This window comes from Rhinatrema bivittatum, chromosome 10, assembly GCF_901001135.1.
Source record: "Rhinatrema bivittatum chromosome 10, aRhiBiv1.1, whole genome shotgun sequence".
NCBI lineage: Eukaryota > Metazoa > Chordata > Amphibia > Gymnophiona > Rhinatrematidae > Rhinatrema > Rhinatrema bivittatum.
In genome coordinates this window covers 87,059,117-87,079,326 of record NC_042624.1, presented here as the reverse complement: position 1 = coordinate 87,079,326, position 20,210 = coordinate 87,059,117, and the positions used below count along the sequence as shown (strand labels likewise).

The 20,210-nt window shown below is 41.9% G+C and overlaps 1 protein-coding gene across 5 annotated transcripts in view; it reads right to left on the bottom strand.

The window, feature by feature from the left end:
* The window catches only part of TTLL7 (tubulin tyrosine ligase like 7), a 291,830-nt gene that overhangs the window by 259,734 nt on the left and 11,886 nt on the right, over positions 1-20,210 (bottom strand). Inside the window, exon 1 of one of the 5 annotated variants that reach the window (XM_029618376.1) lies at positions 9,894-9,952. The exons of the other annotated variants lie outside the window; for them this stretch is intronic. The gene's annotated coding sequence lies outside the window, so the exon portion shown is untranslated. Of the gene's footprint in view, positions 1-9,893; positions 9,953-20,210 lie in introns of those variants that run through there. 5 annotated transcript variants of the gene reach the window in all.

Genomic DNA, 20,210 nt, shown 5'->3' with positions numbered 1-20,210 from the left:
ATTGCTTAAGTCTGCTTAATGGTTAAGCTGGGGTCGAGCTCTATGGTAAGAATTAGAAAACTCTGTGGGGAAGTTTCAGAAATTCTGCAGCAATTCGGAGACACATTGGCTTACATTTAAACATTTTGCATATAAAATAACGCAAATTTGTTTTGCTTAATACAAATAAAGTAGTTTTCCATCCTTGCTTGTATGTCACTATATATTTATTTTGCTATTTTAGGATTTAGTTTCCAATATTTATGTAACACCTATCCTAAATGGATCTCAGTGACTCACAACATCCCAAAAATTACAAATTCAGTGTAGCATCACTATAAGGACAGAGGAGTAGGGGACCTCAAGGATAGGAGGAGGAGAGAAATGGGGAGAGGAGAAAAGGGGATGAGGGAAAGAAAGAAGGCTTGCTGATGGGCAGAGGAGACTGCGAAGGAGAGAGCATCGGGGATAGGGAAATAGGAAGAATCATGGAAGGAGCGGAAAAAGGGGGAAGAAGGAAAAAGGAGGAGAGAGGGGGAGGGAGGATTGGGGATGGTGAAATAAGAAGGAAGTGGGATTGCTGGGATGTGATACGAAGTGAGGGGTAAAGAGAGAAGGGAGGTTCTTGGGGAGGGGGGAGGGAATTCAAATGCGGAAGATGTCCGTCCCCTGACTCTGGCCCTGCTCTTCCTCGCATTCCCACCCCTGGTCCTTTTTATTCCCCTTTCCTTCCTCTTCCCATCCCAAATGCCAATATTTACACACACACACCCTGGCCAGCCCCTCTTTCACAACCACAGCACGTACATACTCCCCCTCCCAAGCCCCCAGCCCCACCTTCACATATCACCTCCCCTCCACAATTCCCCTATCCCCTTTTATCAGCAGCAAATCCCCCCTCCCATGTTGATCAACCTGCACTAGGAGGAGGGAGAGTGGAGCCTCTGGCGGCATCTTTCTTCTCCCTCTCTTCCTGCTACCAGGGCCAGACTGATGCTTTGAATCAGATGTTTGAAAGTGTCAGTCCAGTCCTGATGGCAGAGGACACAGCCGGAGGTGTCACTGCTCTCTTCCTTCTAGTGCAGACCCAATCAGTATGGGGGGTGGGGGAGGGGAGGAATTGCAGACGCATGCACTGTCCGGCCACCACCTCATCAACACTGCTCAGTTGCTGCTTCCCATGATTCTATGGGGACCCGTGCAATTCCATTACAAGGGACAGATTTGACAGCCCTAACCACAGCTGTCGACTCACAGGAAGCCAGAGAAAGTGCTTGAATTCTTTTGAACATGTACATTAAAGGTACAGCATTCATTTACTGTAAAGAAACTAGAGATGCATCAAATATTGGTGATCACAATGTTAAATCCTACCTCTACTCTGGATATTCACCCCAGGGCACGGTACTATTGATTATGATAACTGATCTCAACAGCATGAACCCAGTAAATCAGAGTGCAAATGAAACAGTAGGTTTGGGACAGAAGGGAGTGTGCTGGGTAGTGTCTTTGACCAAAATGATCAGATGGTAAATGCTGTGAGTTCTCCTGAAAGCAATTTCAGGGACTATGAGGCGCTAAAGAAAGTCATGAAAGAGGAGAAGAAACTGGTAGCAGAGTACCTGTTATGGCAGAAGCAGTACTTTAAAAAATCATTTGAAAGAAATGTTTTAAGTCTTCATGTGTTGATGACATCAGTAGGGCATGCTCAGTGGCCTTTTTCTGCCCATTTTCCAGATATGCATGAAGTCTGCAGTGGGAACAGTCATTCAAAAAGTAATACTGTGCAAACAGACAGTGAAAATGGGCACAAAAAAACTGTGTCATACTGCAGCAGATTCTCCCAGACGTTCCAAGTACTCTAGTTTATGAATTCTGCAGCATCCAATTCCAGACTGAAAATGTGAGTGCTGAGTTTAATATCAAAATTAGTTTTCTACCACAAATTACAATTTCACTATTGGTTTAACAAAGAAAAGATCATGCAGCTCTTAGTATATAGGTTCCTATACATGACAGCAGGAAGAAACACAAGTCCCACTGAGTGACATGGCTCTTACCTAAAATATTGTTGATTGTTATAGTAGTTAAAGGGCCCTATGCTTCAAAGTTTAGCACCCATGCAAAAACAGTTTGCACTGGCAGTAAATTCTTTTCCTGATTTATCAACCAAGGCAAACTCATTTTGGGTTATTTCGGGTCACAGACTACTGCTGCCTTTTGCAATTTGAATAGAAACTGTTTTCCTGCACCTTCAAAACAACAGCCTCATTTTTGCACTGGTGACACAACCAATCAACAGAAAAATACTCAGCCTAATGCAGAACAATATTATATAGTGCTAGCCCCAGCATGCCCTGCACTCCGGATATGCAAAAGCCCCCATCAATTCATAAATGGAAATTATTGCCATAACATAAATCCTTTACAAACATCTAAACTAGAATATGGTTTCTTTAACAAAATAAATCACTTCTTCCCATAGGTGCTGAATAAGTTAACATAACATCTTTCCCAAAGTTAGATCTTTGTCATGCAGTTCTTCTTTAATGCAAGCAGCCAAAAGAAAGCAGCGGCTGCCTTCACTGGCTTTTAGATGTCAGATTGACAGCATATCCATACAGCAGGTATAGCAGGGGCAGTGACAGTACAAGCATCCCCCACAGTGCTCTACCAACATACCTTACCCTGGCACTGGAGAAACCATCTCTATGGGTGAGACACCATGCAGACTCCGTGCCTGTGCAGTCTTTGCACCTTATATTAGAGGTACCAGGATGATCATTTTACCATGGCCACTGAGTGGTAAAAAACACAATTCATGAGAGCACAAGACTGCATTATCAGTAACAAAGAAACACGGAAAATGCCTGCTTTTGACTAGAATAAGGCCGATCACATGTTCACACTTGAAAATTGGCCAGATGATTACTAAGTCACAGTACAAAGGACAAGTATTTTAGTGCATCGCTCTTAAAAAGACAAAATGTTTCCCAAGAAAAGAATTAGCTATTTTCTGCAAAGCTTAGTTGCCTTTCAAATGTCTCCACCAGTAAGTATCCCATGATTGTGTGCCGTTGGAGAAACAGTGTCTTCGATTTTTGGCAAAATATAATTGCACCCTGAACTGAAGGGCAGACATTGTTACAAAAAGGGAAGAGAACTGAGCGGAGAAGGAGAAGCTGTCTTTTGTAAAGCTTTGTTTTAAAAATCCAACAGTTATTTGATTAAGCAAAAGAGGAAAAATTTGGAATTTGCACCAGTTTTCATTGAAGATGGTAGACTACAACAACTGTAAATGTGTTAATTAATGAATTCATTTTTATTTAAGGAGCGGGCTATCAATCTCTCACATTTTGCCCTTTAGCACCAAGGGGGTCATTTTCTAAAGTGATCGCACGCAAAAAGGGACTTTTCGCATGCAATCCCTTTTCGCGTGCCATCCCTTTTCGTGTGTCAGTATCGCGCCCAATAGCACCACCTTTCACGATGGCGCTATTGGGTGCAAAAGCTGGCAGCGATAGCACCGCGGAGGTGCGATCGCTGCTGGCTTTCGCAGGACCGCCCCCCGCTTCCCCGTTACCGCGCGATTCATAGAGACCTGCGACATAGGAAAATCTAGCCCCAAGTCACCTAGCGGGTACCACTAACAAGCTCCCAGCTGATACTTGGAACATGTCGGGAGTAGGTCAATGAAGACTGCAGGCCCACTGGTTATGCCTGCAGTTACAGGATGTTAAGTTTCTTATTAAGAGTTACCACCCAAAAAAAAAAAGATCCAGGCATCATAGTTGACCATACATTGAAACTGTCAATTCAGTGTGCTGCAGGGGTCAAAAAAGCAAATAGAATGTTAGGAATTATTAGGAAGGGAATGATTAATTAAATGGAGAATGTCATAATGCCTCTATCGCTCCATGGTGAGACCCCATCTTGAATATTGTGTGCAATTCTGGTCGCCACATCTCAAAAAAGATATAGTTGCATTGGAGAAGGTACAGAGAAGGGCAATCAAAATGATCAAGGGGATAGAACGGCACCCTAGCAAGAAAAGGCTAAAGAGGTTAGGGCTGTTCAACTTGGAGAAGAGATTGCTGAGGAGGAATATGATAGAGGTCTATAATATCATGAAAGAACTTGAACAAGTAAATGTTAATCGGTTATTTATTCTTTCAGATAATACAAGGTCTAGGGAGCACTCCATGAAGTTAGAAAATAGCACATTTAAAATGAATTGGAGAAAATACTTTTTCACTCAATGTACAATTAAGCTCTGGAATTCATTGCTAGAGGATGTGGTTAGTGCAGTTAGTGTAGCTAGGTTTAAAAAAGGTTTGGATAAGTTCCTGGTGGAGAAGTCCATAAACTGCTATTAAACAAGTTGACTTAGGGAATAGCCACATGGAATCTACTTAATGTTAGGATACTTTCCAGGTACTTGTAAACTGGATTGGCCACTGCTGGAAACAGGATGTTGGGCTTGATGGACCCTTGGTTTGACCCAGTATGGCAATGTCTTATGTTCTTATTTATTATAATAATAATGAATTTCACATTTCACCACCAAAATGTTCAAAGCATGGTACAGCAGTTAAACCAATATATAAAAAAAACAAAATAGGAGGTGTGGCAATGTATCTCTTATTGGAACAACATGGCTATTTTGCTATAGAATCACTGGACTGCTAAATAGGATTCTTCATCAGATGTAGCTATGAAAATATTTTCCATGTATTTGTTTTTCTTTCCACTCTGAGTTCAGCCTGAGCTCTATCACAAAATGATTTCTGCCAGTCTAAGTCAGCTCCCATTAAAAAATTAAAGCCAGTTTGCAGTAAAAATCAAATCAAACAGTTTAAACATTTTCAACCTCATTGGGCCTGTTAAATCCTGTATAAAGTTGTACCAAAATTGATCCTAACTAACAGGATAGATCTTTGCAAAGTCCTATATATGAGGTCAGAAGGAAGAGTATGTATTGGTGTTTCAAACACTTCCCATGAGGCATGGCTATACAGAGAGAGAGAGAGAGAGAGAGAGAGAGAGTCATTTCTGGAGGCTCCCTGTTAAAGGTGGCTGGGACTCAAAGATGGAGTTCCCAGGCCTTTGGGAGAAAGAGTACAAATTGAAATCCAGGTGATTCCAAGTGAAAGAATCAAGAAGTGATATTTAGTGTTGCATCCTATACTCAGACCTGGAAACTCTCCAGATTTCGCCCAGAGATTCAGGGAATTTGCATCAATTGGCAGTCTTCGGGGAAACAGTAAAAGCTCAGCGGTATCTCTTGTTTATAGCTCCAGCCATTCCCGCTTCAGGAAGCCTGCAGCCAAGGAACAGGAGATGAGGGGTGAGTCTGAAGCACACAATGCAGGCAGCACGTGGGGAGAAATGGAAAGGGGCTGCAAAAAACACAACTCAGCCTGCAGCTGTGAGTCCAGGATTTGGGACTCAGCTGAGAGTTATGTGAGGCTGGATGAGCCAGAGAGGTGTGACGTATAGAGGGGTGGGAGCAAAGAGAGTGTGGAAGGGAGGAAGGAGAAAAATACTGGGGGGGGGGGGTCATCCCTGGAGGGAACAAAAGTAATGGTTTTGGCAGAGAGAAAAAAAGTTGATATGCATTATTTCTTTCTACCTTTCCTCTCACCCTCTAATTAACAGCAGTCTCAGGGTGACAACAAGTCAGAAGTTCCTAGGTATTGCCTATACCTCTTGTTTCCAGGAGAAATTCTCGAAAATCTGTAGTCTGTGACAGAAGAAGGTTAACAGGCTTGTGGATTTACCTCAGGAGTTTCTGCATCAAGAAGGGGCTCATATTTGGTGTATTTCAACCCGAAGACAATTTCACCTTCAGCCAAAAGAAATTTGGAAAGGACAATCTGCAGCAGGTTCCAATACAGGAAAATTCCCAGTGGTGGGAGTCTCTCTACTCTGCTAGTGGTGGGAGAGAAGAAAAATCCATAGGCTGTCCATTATTTGACTATAAAACCATTGATTTTTTGCTATTTTTTTTCTTTTTATGGACTGCACTAAAAGAAAATTTATTTATTTTATTTATTTAATATATATTTCTATACCGGACTTCACGAATAGAAATTCACATCAGGCCGGTTTACATGGAACTTGGGGGAAAAACAAGTGTAACCAAGAACAAGAAGGCTGAATCAAGCAAAGTTACATAAAACAGGGGCATTGAACTTGGGGGCTAGAGTAGCCAGGAAGAAAGGTAAGGCGTACTTTCAAGTTGTCTTTCAAGTTGTCCATATCTACTTTCAAGTTGTCCATATGTACTTTCAAGTTGTCCATATCTACTAAAAACTTTTATTTTGGAATAACACTTACTGGTGTGACTGTGTGATATGTACTGGGAAGAACAGGAGACATCCAAAGCCTAAGGGCCTTGAAAGTTTGTCTTTTTTCTTGAGAAACCGGGAGCAATATGGGGTGTTTGATGGCCCCTTGAGTCAAAAGAAGAATTAGACTGGGGGTTACACTAGTTTGACTAGGTTACAAATGACTTAAATCTAGGCCAATAGATAAATTCATCTTGACTCAATTTGAGCCAAAATTTGAACCAGGACACAGGTAGCCCAGTTATCATAGAGGGTGCTTTGCACACCTCCAAAGGAACATTTGAACATGGTGAACAAAAAGCGATGCTGAATGCATTTTTGTAGACACATTGCAATGTTGTATATATCTTTTTTTGGTTTTCTTCCATTTTCTGTCACCATCCCTCCTAGAGGATTCAGATCTCCTTTCTAGCCATTTCAATTCTAAGTGCCGTATTCCCAGTTGTAACTTATCTGCTCAACCCTATGCAGGAGTTTCTCATGGGACAAGAAAGGGACCAACAGCTCTTTATCCATATTAACAGGCAAACTATAGAAGGAAAATAACTACTATGACTGGTACTTATCATTTTTAAAGTGATGCGAAAGCTTTGCATTGCATACACTTGTGCCAGAGTTCCTATTTTAATAGATGTTTGCATTTCTTGGAAAATGGATTGGCATTTCTCAGTAAGCATTCTATTGCTATAATAAGCACTTCTTGTTGGGTAGGTGGAATTATTACAAGTTGCTTCAGAACAAACTCTTTATTATATTTTTTTTTATGGGAAAACAGCAGTGTTAAATATTAAAATAGTTCTCACATTCCACTTTTACTCTCAATACTGATGAGTTGGTAAAAAAAAAAAAAAAATGACAGGTGAGTAAAAGAAATATCATGTCAATAATAAATGGCATGGTCTCAATATATCTCTCCGATGATAATGGGCTCAGGCACGGCGTGATTACAATATCCAAGAGGGGTGACTATGACTCGGTTCGTAAGAGGGTGAATCTCAGCACAGTAAGCAGGACGGGATTCACCTTTGCCCTGCCCATAGACAAAGGGACAAGGCAGCCCCTTCTGAGGTTGCAGGGTCAGGGAAAGGAGGTGCTTTCAGAAGCTGCATTATTACGGGGTTCTAACAAAGATGCCTCCTCCTCCTCCCTAGTAGAAAATCCGGCCCTGATAGTAAGTTCAACTGTGCACAAAACGGCCACAGTAAAATAGGCGTCCAGAAGTAAAAATCCGGCAGGCTGCCCATAAAACATGCATTTCTGTCTGGAACCCTGAACTGTGCATTGCTTTCTTTGGAAAGGGCACGGGAAATCTACATAATTAGCATGCCTAGACATGAAGGCGGCTTGTTAACAGAAATCAAAAGAACTCTAGATTTTTATCTGGTTTTCAATGAGAAATCAAGGAGAGGCTCAAGAAGTAATGATGAATGCTAGAAACCTATTGTGACCAAAAGGCTTTATTTTTCCCCTAGACTGTCCGTTTGCCTTTTACCAGATTTGATTTCATCAAAACCCACTCTCTGTCTTCAATAGAAATCGTTTAAGCATGAGAAGAGATTCCATGTAGCTTGGGTAGGTTTCACACATTGAGAGCCTGATTTATTAGGGTTTCTTTCCCATTCTCTGTCTATGGAAGGGGAGGAGAAGCTAAGTAAATCCTGCCCTTTGCCTGCTATTTAGCTGAAAGGAATGACACATTCTTTGTGCTTTTGCTGCTCAAAGATCTTTGTTTGTGCTGTGGGTTCACAAAGTTATTTCTGTCCTTGGCTCTCTAGCAAGAACACTAAATATATTCTCCTTTGGTTACATTCACGCACGTTTCCTTCCAGCTATGCCCTTGGTTTGACATTATATGGATTTTATTTTAGTATTAGAAAACATGCACTGTAATGGCCCTATGGGAGACAGCACAGAGGTGAGGGGCGGCGTCCACAGTGTGAGGCTGACGCATACACACACAGATGCACCCATGAGGCGGTACAACCTGAGATCCTGAAGATGTTGCTGACTGTTATTGTTTACCTAAAAATCAGCCAAAGAAACCATGCAATGTCTGTATTTCTCAGTAAAGAATCCTAAGCATACCACATGAATATCATCTGTTCAGTATTCCTCCTGTGGCATGCCTCCCTGTTTATCTAATTTGTCGTTTCTGCATACGGCCCGTGTGTAGCACCGAGTTTCCCAATAAGGCAATGAGCAGCACTGCTGCAGTTCTTCATTTCCATAAATTATAATACAGTATAAACACACTAAATAATTTTCTGGTTGTTCGAAATGTATTTTGTTTACACAAACAAATTAAACCAGCAGTGAGAGAACTTGCGGAGGTGGCGTCGGTGCGCAGGTGTTCCAGGCATGCATGGTAAACAGAATCATGCGTTGACAGGATGCATCAAAGAATCTGTAGTTAAAGAGGCGTTCAGAGGAAGCATTTTGCTGAATGGCTGGTGAATAACTCCCAGATAAGGGCAGACGCAGACGACATCATTTTTGCTTGGGGGTCAAGAGGATGCATGAGGTCTCAACCGAATAATTATTCATGTAAAAACATTTTTAGCCCGCTTATAATGAACCAGTCGAGCTAAGCAGGATACAAAGCATAATAAAATAACAGAGATAAAAACTTAAGCAATAAAAAAAAGGGAAACAAAAGAATATTACAAATACAATGGGCTTCTCTCCTGGGCAGAAAACACAGTCATTTTAAGTACTACTGTCTATGTTCTCCTAATGCCTTAGAAAACAAGTGCGCCTTCACTTGCTTGCGGAAGATCTTGATGTCATTGATAGAACGTAAAGCAACAGGTAGAGAATTCTAGAACACAGGTCCTACTACTGAAAAAGCTTGACATCTAGTTTCTTTTAAACAAGCATTTTTTAACAGATGGAACAGAATCTCAAAAAAGATATAGTTGCAATGGAGAAGGTACAGAGAAGGGCGACCAAAATGATAAAGGGGATGGAACAGCTTCCCTATGAGGAAAGGCTGAAGAGGTTAGGGCTGTTCAGCTTGGAGAAGAGAAGACCGAGGGGGGATAATATAGAGGTGTTTAAAATCATGAGAGGTCTAGAACGGGTAGATGACTGTGAATCGGTTATTTACTTTTTCAGATAATAGAAAGACTAGTGGCCACTCCATGAAGTTAGCATGTGGCACATTTAAAATTAATCGGAGAAAGTTCTTTCTCACTCAACGCACAATTAAACTCTGGAATTTGATGTCAGAGGATATGGTTAGTGCAGTTAGTGTAGCTGGGTTTAAAAAAGGATTGGATAAGTTCTTGGAAGAGAAGTCCATTACCTGCTATTAATTAAGTTGACTTAGAAAATAGCCACTGCTATTACTAGCAACAGTAACATGGAATAAACTTAGTTTTTGGGTACTTGCCAGGTTCTTGTGGCCTGGTTTGGCCTCTGTTGGAAACAGGGTGCTGGGCTTGATGGACCCTTGGTCTGACCCAGTATGGCATGTTCTTATGTTCTTATTGGTTCAGGCAGCAAGGCAGAATGTTGCTTCCTTATATTTGGAGTTGTCTCCCATCAAAACAAAAAGATGCTTACTTTCTAAAATGTAATAAAGTCTTGATGACCATATTTCGATCCCCCAGTCAAGATGCCAGCATTTCAACAACTCACCAAATTCACCCTGTTGTGATTGGGTATTTCATGACTCAATCACAATGGGGAGAATTTTCAAAGGAGTTACACACATAAAATTAGCATATATGCAAGTAAGTAGCCTGTACTCATTCATGTACATGCTGTTTTAGAAACATCAAATATATGAACATAAAAAAGGGGTGATTGGGGGCAAGGCTAAGAGGTGCATGCATAATTTGATATTTTATAAGAAACTGGGAACTTATTTGAACAATCTTACACCTGCTAATTTTCCCACGCAGTTGATATCAGCCTCATCTGTTGTAATGTATTGATTGGGTGTGAAGTCTGGGTAAACTGGGTGAAGTTCAGGCTGAAGAACCAGGAGGGTCTAAGTGACCTGTAGAAGGACTTGGTGAACTGGTGGAGGTATTTGCAAATTGGTGATTTCAATTACTCATGCATGTTTTAAAATTTACCAACTTGCACACTTTGGGGCAGATTTTAAGAGCCCTGCTCGCGTAAATCCGGGCGGATTTACGCGAGCAGGGCCCTGCGTGCCGGTGCGCCTATGTTCAATAGGCCTACCGGCGCGTGCAGAGCCCCGGGACTCGCGTAAGTCCCGGGGTTTTCCGAGGGGGGCGTGTCGGGGGCGTGTCGGGGCGGGGCCGAGCGGCGCGCCGTTTTCGGAGCGGGACGCGGTGTTTCGGGGGCGGGCCTGGGGGCGTGGTTTCGGCCCGGGGCGGGCTGGGGGCGTGGCCGTGCCCTCCGGAACCGCCCCCGGGTTGCGTCTAGGCGCACCAGCGGCCCGCTGGCACGCGGGGATTTACTTCTCCCTCTGGGAGGCGTAAATCCCCCAACAAAGGTAGGGGGGGGGTTTAGACAGGGCCGGGGGGGTGGGTTAGTTAGAGGAAGGGAGGGGAAGGTGAGGGGAGGGCATTAGCGGAGCGGCCTTGGAGGGAATGGCGGCAGGCTGCGCGGCTCGGCGCGCGCCGGCTACACAGAATAGGCAGCCTTGCGCGCACCGATCCAGGATTTTAGCGGCTACGCGCGTATCTACTAAAATCCTGCATACTTTTGTTGGCGCCTGGAGCGCCAACAAAAGTACACGAACGCGCCGTTTTTGAAAATCTACCCCTTTGGTTTTATGAGAGCAAATTGGGGGTTTTTTATGTGTAAAATATACACGCAATGTTTCTAAAATAGGTGGGGAAACATACACACATTCAGTGCACTGAAATATTGGTTTCCATGCACTGTAGGCATTTGCACACAAGCATATGTTTTATAATCTGCACGTACCTGATATGTGCAGGTTATAAATTATTTTTTTTAATTTACTGTTTATTATATCATTTATTACAATGAAACAATCCAAGAAAAAAGGAAACATTATATTGCATAGACAGGGAATACATCCAGAACATACTTCCATAAATTCCAAATTACTAGCCCACAATAAAGAGGGAAGAAAAGACAAATAGGATCCAAACGTGAGTCAGCTAATTATTATACTGCCACCATTTTACCCTTCTAGCCAATACTAAAGTTTGCAAAAATTCCCAAGTCTTGTCATTTAGAAAACGTTCTAATTTGTAAAGGATCTAAAAATGTGCAGATTATAAATTCATGTAGATCTCCGTACTGCCATATATGCCCTTATATGGAGCCATGCGAAGTTATTTGAAAATTATTCTCAATGCCTTTTCCCAGTCAAAATCTGAAAGTCCTGTCTGCCTCCTCTGCATACTGATTCCTGCAGCACTGCTTATTCTCAATAAATCTCTTGCTGTCATCTATAGCTGATATGCTGGAACCCAGAGCAATGTAGGCACTGATCCATTTACAGTTTGCTCAGGACTGCTGGTGTTCCCTTTCATTTTATGCAAAAAGTCTCATTTCTGGTGGAGATTGATTTGGAGATTTGATCATGAGAGGGTCAAAGGAGAAGTGTCTTTTCGCCTAATCAATATTATCACTTTGCTCTTCAGGAATCACGAGAGTTCATTTAATAGGCAGTTATGGTGAACCAAGTCAGACTTCTTTGTGAGAGTGGAGTAGTAGCCTAGTGGTTAGAGCAGAGGAAATCAGGGTTCAAGTCCTGCTGTTGCTCCTTGTGACCTTGGGCAAGTCACTTTACCCTCCATTGCCTCAGGTACAAACTTAGGGCTGGATTCACTAATGCCGCAAGGCATAGTGAATCCCATGGGGGTGGTCCTGTGCTAGTTGGCGGCGGTGCGATTGCTTTTGGCATCGTGCCAAATAACTACACCATAAAAGGTGTAGTTATTTGGCATGAAAATGACAGCGAAAAGCATGTCTGGGAAATCTTTGCAGAGTAGGCCCAGGTGCCACCCTGGGCTGACCCTGCCCCGAGCTAGCTATCGCACACGTGCGATAGCTTTAGAGAATGACCCCCTTAGCTTGTAAGCCCTCTGGGGATAGGGAAATACCTACAATACCTGAATGTAATCCACTTTGAAGCACTGAAAAAAGTGTGAAAAGCAGAATATAAATCTAAATAAATAAATCACTGAAGGCAAAACAGAAATTGTACAGCACATGTATAATCTTAAAACACCTTCCCTTAATATTTGTCGTTACTAAAAGCCGTTATGCTAAAATGAATTAACATGTGATCTACACCATGCAAAGTCTTGATGTGAAGTGGCGATGAAAAACAGTCTTACTTAGAAGAAAAAGAAAAGAATACTAAAGATCTGAATCATGAATTTGCCAGAGGAAAGTTAAGTGTGGGAGGAAAGATGAAAATAATTAAAGCATTTGCTGATGTTGTAAGAGACTTAAGAGTAGGAAGCAAAGTCAAATGAATGTTTAAATGAATTCAAAAAAAGAGAAAACTTGAAAGCTATAAAAATGAAAAGAACACATTATTTATTTTAGAGCTTTTATATTCTTTTGCAGATCCTAAATTACACCTTTAACATAATAAGAATAATTTAAGTTCCCACCCAATTTGCAGTCTAATACTGCATAAATACACTTGGAATTATCCTGAGACGCATGACACACGTCTTCTTCTGGGGTGGGAGGGAGGGAAGGGGGGTGGCAGTTTTCTTCTGCTTCTTTGGGCTTCCAGATCAAATGCAACAGGCACCCACAGGGCTCATGGCAGCCACCTATGGCATTTTCCCATTTTATATATCCTTTCATTCCCCGTCCTACGCTCCTCTTTAGCCCTGCCATCACAGTGACAGTTCTTGGTCAGAGGCCACAGACTTCTGCTCCTCTGGAACTCAGTACAACTAGAGTTAGACCACTATGTGTCACACTTGGACAATGACTGAGTCTCCCTCCCCAGCCCCTTAGTGGCTGTGAACAATTGCCTCTGTATAAATCCTCAACCCTGGCCTGCCCAAGAAGCTGAAGCCAGACTCAGAAATCAAACCCAAGTCCCCCATATGGCAGTGCGCAATTGTGTTCCACTCCTGAATCTGGCTTCTACCCCTTGGGCTGGCCAGAGCCAAGGATGTTTCAGCTTTCACAGCCCCTGTTGGGGGAGTGGGATAGTCCCATGATACATTTGTGGTAACTGGGCTGCATGAATGGATAAGGGAAGATGGAAGTGTGTTATACTCAGTTACCTCTGGATAACTGAAGCACAAGAAGATAACATATTCTTCCTAATGTCACAAAGAGAGAGAGAATGGTAGGGCAGGATTAAAACTAATTTCCATAAGCTATCATGATACATAGTTCAGCTGAGTAATTGCTTGATCAGGACATGCAACTCCCTTTGTCAAGAGCCACAAGCAGATCTTGATTTCAGAATATGATGAATATTCAGATATATTTCCCTGCTCGTTGTCTAAATCAAGAACCTATTGAGGATCTATCTGTGTTTTGCATGTGTGACTGAAGTGAGTTATTCCATTAGTGTGTAGTTTCTATGTAGGGATCTATAGCAGCTTGGCTTGCTCTGTTTTTCTAATAGGGGGTATATTACTATTTTAGGCCTGGTGTAATATCTGTAGTATTATCTTTCATATGGGCCGATTCAGTATGGTGTGCTCAGGCCGAGTGCACAGTTAGCCCCCATTTAGCCGCGCGTTTTCCACACACTATTTTTACCCCTTATACAGTAAGGGGTAATAGCGCATGGAAAATGCGCAGCCAAACCCCCCCCCCCCCCCAAAACTAATAGCGCCCGCAACATGCAAATGCATGTTGGTGAGCCTATTAATTAGTCTCGCGCGATACAGAAAGTAACGCCTACCCAAAGGCAGGAGTTAATTTTGGCTGGCACCAGGAAAGTGTACAGAAAAGCAGAAAAAACTGCTTTTCTGTACACCCTCCGACTTAATATCATAGCGATATTAAGTCGGAGGCCCCAAAAATAAAAAAAATTAAAAAATCTGCACGTGGCCCGCAGGTTGGAAAACAGACGCTCAATTTTGCCGCGTCTGTTTTCCAAATCCGTGGCTGTCAGCGGGTTTGACAACCAATGCCGGTAAAATTAAGCATCGGCTGTCAAACCCACTGACAGCCACGCTTCTGCCAATAATGAGGCGCTAGGGATGCGCTGGTGTCCCTAGCACCTTCTTTTTAGCATGAGCCCTCATTTGCATACTCGATAGCGCGCCCAGGAGAGTGGCCTGGGCGCGTGTCAGGAGAGCGGGCGCTCGCCTCGAAGTACCAGCTCTCCCGCGCGATTTACTGAATCGGCCCGATAGGTAGTTGTTGCTGTTTGTGTGCTGGCAGTTAGTCCTATTTTTATATAGAAATGCCTTTTTCTCATGGCTCTCTGAGGGTCATGCCTATGCCCAAGATGTATTATAGTAGGCCTAAAACCATATAGATTCCAAGCATCTCTTGCTTTTTTGCAGAGTTTTCTGGTTAGCAATCAGCAGTGCATGTAAATATAATATACATATTGTAAGTGATATTTTTACCTCCGAAGACTGATTTGAATGTTCTTTTTCATGTAAAATCTGTATTATAAATGCATAATTTTTAATTGTGTGTGAGGCAGGTGTGATGGGATGTGGAGTGCAAGGCTATAGAGTTTTCCTTCGGCCTCTAATACCCTTGCACTGGCCATGGTCATTGCTGTACAAAGATTGAACAGAGTCTTCTAACTCGTGGTGTCATGTGTTGTGTAAAGGGGGAGGGTACAGATTTTCACTTGGCCATAGGCACCAGATTGCCTAGCTACAGCTCTGGCATTCCCTGAGCGGCTCCAGCAGGAGCCATGGCATAAAACAACATCTAAAGATTTTTTTAAAGAAGCTTTTGAACTGCATGTTTGTTGTCCACCACTGTTGTTCAGATCAACAGATTCTTGAGCACCAGATCTTTTTTCTTCTTTATGTGAGCAGTTTATTGGCACACATGGACTGTCAATAAACAGTTACAGCAGGTTTCTTGTATTATGTTTTATTGCAAACTGCCTAGAACTATGGATTGCACGGCTTATAAATATTTTAAATAAATAAATAAATGTGGTGTGAATATTAAGTCAGTTCTTTACTGATTTTTTTTTTTTTGTAGCTGCATATTCAAAATGTTTTCCCTTGGGAACTGCTGCACTGCAGTTTCATTAACTGCGTGCACTTAGCTTATAAACTTCTCTGACCATGTTATTATATCGTTTATTGGTGTGAAATTAAATGAGCATGTTTCACTTTATTGATGTATATTTCTTAAGAGTTGCTTACAAAAAACATTGATTTCACCACCGAAAAGCCCAGTTATCCTCTTGGAACTGGCCAAGAAAACTGGAGAATGGGAAAGCTGACAATGCTGCAATACCTCTGCACTGCTGTCATCCTGTTGTGATAAAGGTCTGCTGCAAGGAACAGGGCAAGCTCAGGCCAAGCGTCTTTTAAAGGAGTTTGTTGTGGTTATTTTCTACTATTTCAAGAAAATCAGTAATTGGTCTATGACCCTTCTGAGCTTAAAACTATACAGGGCTGCCTTGTGAATGTAAACTCATCATAACTGACCAAATTTGTACTGCAGAATTCCAATAGCAGCATTGAACCTGGTAAAAAAAAAAAAAAAAATGTTTCATTTGTTATTAATCCCACAAAATAATGAAGTAACTGAACTTTGAGACCACATAGGTACTTTCTTCAGATGTAAAGTGGAAGTGGGATTAGCATTAATTAGTAACAGTAACAGAAGATTAGTCATTGGAGAAAAAAATATTCTAAACAGGGTGTTAAGGTAGCATCTTAATGGGACTGAGAACAGAAGATGTTAAAGGCTACCATAATGACTCATAAAGCCAATGTTTAGATTCAGTCCATTAATGTTTAATCTAATAGATAGGTACATCTCAGTCCACAGGTCCTTCTTTCCCGCATCTTTCAAAAATTATCTTGAAGGGCCAACAGAAAAGTCAAAGACCATATGTCCTGGCTGGAAGAAGTATTGTTCTGCAGGTGGTGTTTGTGTTATGTTAATATACATATATAAGGAACGTTTTCTTCAAAGTCTGAATTGCGCACATAAGTGGGGGGGATTTTACAACCTGTGTGCAGTGACACAATCGGCCCTATTCCCTGTTCCCTCCTGTTCCTCTCCAGTAAAGGAGCGCACCGGGAGGGATCTTCCTAAGACCCCTATCTAACCTGCCTCCCTTTTCCCCTACTAGCCCTGACCCCTAAAACCCCGCTACCTACCCTAGTTTTTTTTTTTTTTTGTTTTGTTACTCATCCGCATCCCGGAGCCGCAGCAAGTTACGCAGGTCCGTCGTTTCCGTCGCACGCTTCAGCCAGACAGTGCCTTAATGGTGCTGGGCTGGCCCACCCATGCCCCGCCCAGATCCCACCCATATGCGTCAACGCACATATTTATAAAATTGCTGCATCCATGTGCATGCGCTGGCAACCATGCAAAGATGGATGCCCACGTGAAGGTTTGAAAGTTATCGTCTACGCATCTAATGCTGATTTTAAAATCAAGGCTTTCTGAATGCATAGGATTTTTTTTTTAAGGCTTTGTGAAAGACAATTTTACTGTAAAAAATATTCTTCTATCTCCTTTTTCACAGCCCATACCTCCACAAACAGCATACAGCGTGTGTAGAGTAGAATTTCAGCCTGTACCCTCACCCCTAGCCTACTGATTTTGCAACAGATACCAAAAAACTAGGGCATGTCCAGGGGGCTAGTGCTTTTTTCATTTACAAGGAACCAACAGACATTTACAGTCTAAACAGCAATATTTAAGGGGGGGGGGGGTTCCCTCTGCCCCAACATATTAAATGCCTATCTAATCTAATCTTTTTTTTCACTGCCCATACTCCCCCTTCAGACAAAAGAGGTGGAAATTTAAAAGATGGATCCTCACTAAACACAAAATAAGTGCTCACAGAAGGGCTGGTGCAAGAGTATTTGGCATCCTAGACAACCTTTGGTCATGCACCTCCCTCCCCAGCTTCTCTAATGCGGCAGCTCCAGCACAGTCTTTGATGGAACTGGATCTGGCACAGCACCCCACTGGCAGGATTTTGCTGCCCCAAAACTTCTGGCACTCTAGGCGACTGCCTAGTTTGCCTAATGGAAACCCTGGCCCTGGGTCACAGAATAGAAATCAGACACTGGAGAAATAGAAAACAGAAATGCAATTCTGCTGTGTATTGTGCAAAATACAAAGATATCAGAGAGGCGCAGAGAAAATGAAAGAACGAGCAGAAAGGGAAAGAGGAGAAACCACAAATAGTACAGAAAAAGAGATCACAGACTAGAAATAAAAAAAAAGGTTCCATGCTGGACCGAGTAATTTGCCCCATCCTCTCCTTCTCTTTCCTCTGGAAACAGATTCCTCTCACTCAGCCTTCCTTTCTCACACTGCCTGAGACTCTGTGACAAAAAATATTTAGGGCTTCTTCATCGGCCGTATCTCACCATGGAACGCAGACTAGTTTGGAAACCGTACACGGTCATTTTTAGCCTAATCAGATTCTGCACCTTTTCTGCATGCTTGAAACATAACATTTTCTTTAGTTGTTTTTTTAACAGGCAGGCTGACTGACTGTAAAAGAGAATCATAAACAAGGTGCAGATACTTAAGCCACTCAAATACTGAAAATAATAGAGGACAAAGTTACAACCCAAGTCAGAAAAATTTATATTATGGTGTGGGGGTATCAGCAAGCATTGTCGCGTGCGGTTAGTTTGCCACCGCTGGACCTTTCAATCATTTATCCCAAACCATAAGGCACACATTTTTTTTTGTTAGCAAATAAAAATCGTTAATATGATCCGCTGATCATTGCTTCTTGTGGTTTTCTTTTTTTCATTTGTTGTTTTAAAGAAACAAAACAAACATCAAACAATACAAAAAAATTAAAAACAAAAAGAAAAGAGAGCAATAGCCTAGTGGTTAGAGCAATGGGCTCTGAACCAGGAGACCAGGATTCAAGTCCCACTGTCGCTCCTTGTGACCTTGGGCAAGTCACTTTACCCTCTGTTGCCTCAGGTACAGACTTAGGGGGTCATTTAGCAAAGTGCTATATGGCATTAAGAGCCTTTAACGCATGTGAAAGCACCATAATGCATGTTGCGATGCAAATCAGCAAAAAGAGGGAGGGGGGAGAGAGAGCCTAGCCATAATGCCCTCATACTAGGTAGGTATTTATATCTCTATAGGAGGCCCACCTAGTTACCTCAAGGTAAGGTTTAGGTATTAGTGTAGGGGTTGGGGCCACTTTGAATGTCAAAGTGAGACGTATGAACAGAACAGCACACTCTTGTGAAGATTTGATAACCTTCGGAGTGAGGAAAATCACCCAAAGATGAGATTTGTGCAGTGTTCTCTCAACCTAGCTTGATGTTACCCAGGTAGAAGCTCCATCAAGCTAGGCTGAAAGAACATTGCACAAATCTCAAGGTCATCAAATCTTCACAAGAGAGCACTGTTCTGTTCGTACGTCTCACTTTGAATGTCAAAGTGGCCCCTAACCCCTACACTAATACCTAAACCTTACCTTGAGGTAACTAGGTGGGCCTCCTATAGAGATATAAATACCTACCTAGTATGAGGGCATTATGGCTACTCTCTCCCTCCCCCCCCCCCCCCCGTGAGAAAGGCATATATGTGTGTAGATTCAATACCCTGATCACCCCAACCCCCAGGAATGCCCCTGTTTCCAGGCACAGATACCAAATGTGCTTTTCACAGTTGGTAAAAGGCCTCACATTGCTATGATGTGGGTGCATTTTTACTTGTGTACAAGCCAGACTATGTTAAGTTGCTCGCTTGATATGCATAAGCAAGCTCATCTATGAGAAACGTAGAAAATTGCTATCTTTATGTGTCCCCCATGAGAAACACATTTTAATTATATTACATATTTAATTAAGGGACTGTTTTTGCTGGGATACCAAGGTTAGAACCCAAGGAATCAAAATCAATCATTAAATCTCCCAAAAATGCAGCATAAATATGGTTCTTGGAGTAGATACATGGTGTGACCAACACACAAATATAGCAAATTATATAGAGAAAGATTGCTGAAAACTATTAATAAGAAATGCTAAATTATATGTCAATGAAAAATACAGCTGAAGATGAGAAATACAATATAGATAATTAGATAACATAAATACATTTTCTGTGGTTAGAAATCAATCCATAAACAAATCTAATGAGTGACAGGCAGTGATAACCAACAATTAAAGATGTGGGATGCTATAACCAGTAATAAGCTATTTAAGTCCCATTCAGGGACTTTTGCTATTTCATAATTTTTAGGAATTCTTTATGAAGTAGAAAAAAAAAGAACACCTCAAGTGCAAGTTTCATCTGATTGTGTTTGATCTCCTATCTGCGCACACAGCTGCACAGGATGTCACTGAAATTCCGTCGGTAACACGTCAAGAAAAAATTTTGAATACTTATGTACAAAATTTAACAAAATCTTCAAAACAAAAACATATCTAAACATTCCAAAAGAAATTTTTTTAAGGAACTTGGTATCAGAACTTACGGTGCTTATATTTCCACAATGGGCTGCAAGCAAGATCAGTAAATGGCACCCACCATATCAATCATGTACCAGTCCCAATCAACCTAACCCCGCACCATTTATAGATACTCCAAACTTATCGGTCTGCTACAGACCACATATTTCCCATCGCATAGGCCCATCTGTGTACAAAATTGGCTTAAGTAAAAAAAACATATAGGCCTTTCTGTACCCCTTTTCTTGTTTTTGTTTTAAAAATTATCATCAACTGAAAGCTGTTTAGTGACCTATGTGAAATGAACTGGATCTCAGTCCAATTCTCAGGGAATGGGCAATGTTAC